Source organism: Microtus pennsylvanicus, chromosome X (genome assembly GCF_037038515.1).
Source record: "Microtus pennsylvanicus isolate mMicPen1 chromosome X, mMicPen1.hap1, whole genome shotgun sequence".
NCBI classification, from domain to species: Eukaryota; Metazoa; Chordata; class Mammalia; order Rodentia; family Cricetidae; genus Microtus; species Microtus pennsylvanicus.
The window spans coordinates 95,241,610-95,245,181 of record NC_134601.1 but is presented as its reverse complement, the minus strand read 5'-3'; positions in this window follow the sequence as shown (position 1 = coordinate 95,245,181).

Genomic DNA, 3,572 nt, shown 5'->3' with positions numbered 1-3,572 from the left:
GAAATGGCTCAGTTGGTAAAGTATTCATGTGTCTCCATTTGTATGATATGTCATTTTTACTGTCTTCTTCAATTACTCTCTACATTAATACACTTACATCTGGGCATGGTGGCACTTGCCTTTAATCCCTGCACTTGGGAGGCAGAGGAAATAAGATGTCTATAAGTTCAAGGACAATCTGATTCAGGAAAGTCAGAATTATTTAGTAAGACTCTGTTGCAGAAAAAAATATATTTACTTATAAATGAATATAAATTATATATAAAATTATATGTATTATATATATTTACATAGGGCTATACATAATGTCTCTATATATTTATATACAGGGACTCTCATTGACCCTGGTAGTCACCAATTGATTAGACTGGATTGCCAGCAAGCCTCAAGAATATTCCTGTGTTTGCTTCTCCCCATGTTGGGATTATAAGCATATATTGTTCGACTGGGTATTTCGGTGCATGTGGGGTATCTGAACTTAGAAGCTATTGAGTGCTGATGACTGCTTGGGGAGGGTGAGTTAGCCCTTTGTGAAGGTATGGTCCCTGGTAGTTTTTCCATTCTCCCACAGATGGTCTTATACCCCTTAGCAGCACTACTTGAACTCTCAAAATTATGAAGTGGAGAGGATTCAGAAGTATGGGGTAAATATGATCCAGGTACATTGTATTCAAGTACGAAATTGCTAAAGAATAAATAAAATATTTAAAGCCTTCTCCTTCAATTATCTCTTTCTCATATTTTTGCTCTAGAAACTATCATTTTCTTTACTTAATCATATCTTAATATTGTTTTCATTTGGTGCTATTCATCTCCTTATATAAACCAATATTTTCACTTTAATTAAACATCATACTTCACAGAAAAGTATTTGAAAGGCTTATCTGTATTCTCTATGTGTTAATTGGCAACACTTAATTTGACTTTTGTTCTCATTTGTCTATTGTGCTTTGTGATTAAAGTTAACTCATTTAAGTCATAGAGTATTTTGTATTTTCAAATATTAATTTTCAGGCATCAACCCAGCTAAGTCTGAGGAAATTATGATTTAGTTAAATACTGCTAGAATATGGTAGAGTACCTAATAACCCAATATACAAGTGACCAAAAATTCATTTAGGGAATGAATAAATTCATAAAGTCTTCCTTTGCCCTGAGCTCATCCAAATGCTTATTTAGTAATACTACATAAAGCTTTCAAAACTGTCTCAACCTCAGCATATTTTTTGAAACAGAGTTTCTCTATACAGCTATGGAGCCTGTCCTGAAACTCACTCTGTAGACCAGGCTAGCCTCAAACTCATAGAGATTTGCCTGTCTCTGCCTCCAGAGTGCTGAGATTAAAGGCATGAGCCACCACCTCCCAGCTAAGCTCAGCATTTTTAAAGCAGGCTCAACTCTTCAATTATCCTTCCCAACTTGTTGTTCCTTAATAAGGTCTTAGTAAATAGCCTGCTTCAACTTTGGGCTTCAGTGTATTTAAAAAAAAAAAAACTCTATTGTTCCAAGAGTTGCTACAAGTTATGCTCCCTTTCCTACAAGCATTCTCAGAAATTTCTCCCTGCTCCCAATTTCCTTCCAATATTGCCACAGGCAGAAAAAAATAGGGGAAAATACTAAGAAATTTTATGTCAAATTTCTGAAGGTATTCTAATAAAATTATGATATCGCTGGAGAGATGGGTCAGCAGTTAAGAGCACTGCCTGGTCTTCCAAAGGTCCTGAGTTAATTCTCAGCAACCACATGGTGGCTCACAACCATCTGTAATGAGATCTGGTGCCTGCTTGAGGAAGAGACCTGGTCAGTTGTCCTCATCAACTTAGACTATGAAACCCAATGTGGACAAGTTCAACAGAACCACCGTATACAGGCTGCCCATGCATGCTTCAGCATTGTCAGGGCATAAATTTCATTTCATTTACATTCATATAGTTTAAGGTAGAAAAAAATGGACAATATCCAACTGAACTTATGACTAAATAACCAAGCAGACAAACCAATAAAATACAAAATTACTGTGTGTGCATGCACATGTGAATGCATATTTGCATGGGTACACATGAGTGTCCATGTTATTTAGAAACCAGAGATCAACTTCAGTGGTCACTTTTAGGTGTTATTGATCTTATTTTGTGAGACAGGGTCTCTGACTGGTCTTGCACTCCACAGTTCCACTAGGCTGCCCAGCCATGGAGTTTCAGGAGTTCTATACCGTCCCAGTGCTGGAATTATAAGTAAATGACACCACCCATGGCTATTTGAGATAGGTTCTGAAGGTCAAACTCAGGTCCTCATGCTTGAATGCGTTACCTGCTATGCTATCTCCCCAGTCCCACAAAATAAATTTGGAGTGATTCTTTTTTCCTTGAAAATAAATGATGATTAGATTTATCTGATATCATAGAAAGTTGTTTCAACCACTTAACTGTTAATACCTAAATAGAAGTCTGAAATTATTGTATAGAGGTGAGAAAAGTTAGATAAAATACATTCTAAAACCAAGGTTGGAAACAGGATCTATGAAATCCTAGTAGGAATTTCTTGAATAAGTCCTTCAAAGTAATCAGGAATGTCTGACTGCATATCCAAGAAAACTCAAATAGGATATTAAAGAAATACTTGCAGAGCCATTTCCTTCCTTCTTTCCTTCCTTTCTTTTTATTTTTTGGTTTTTTTTTGAGACAGGCTTTCTCTGTGTAACAGTGCTGGCTGTCAGAAACTCACTATTTATCCCAGGCTGGCCTTGAACTCACAGAGATCCGCCTGCTTCTGCCTCCCAAGTATTAGGATTAAATGCCCAGCTGCAAAGCTGTTTTGAGGGTAGCAGTATTCATAATAGAATATAAGTGGATAGAGGGAGGGGAAGAGGAGAGAGGAGAAAAATCAGATTTGTTAGATATAATTTTTATTAATTACTCATTAAATCCTAATAAATGCCAGGTAGTATTCTACATACCATAGATGAAGAAGTAACTTACATTGCTTCAGAATTGTCATGGAATGAATGTATTTTAAAAGGTAATGTATTACTTCCTAAAGAATCCAATGCCACATATTTTCCAGGCCTTTTATTTTAGGCAAACAATAAGTTTATTCCTCGGTTTCCTGTTGCTGGTAAAGATTTAGATCCCATGTCTCTGGATTTTTCTGCTGCAATAAGAAGTAAAGTAGAAGAAAACACAGCACAACAGTAAGAGTACTAATTGCTAAGTAAGATGTGACCCATGTGTAAGGCATTCTGCATCAAAACGCATGACTGGCAAATTTTAAAATCACCATGACATTTCAGCTATAAAATAGTGGCTGATATCTGACACTTACTGAAATTCTACAAAAGTACTTGTGCTCGAGCCTGCATACTTGCATGCGCACGCGCACAGTCACACACACACACACACACACACACACACACACACACACACACACAAACCTCCTTTGATTCAATAATAAGAGCTCAAGTTTCTGTCAGCGGCCATGTGTGCAGAGCATGCAGATAATGAACAACACCACTGGTGACAAAAGCAGATTCAGTGACAAAGGCCTCTCTGCAGTATTAGCCACTGCCAGCATCT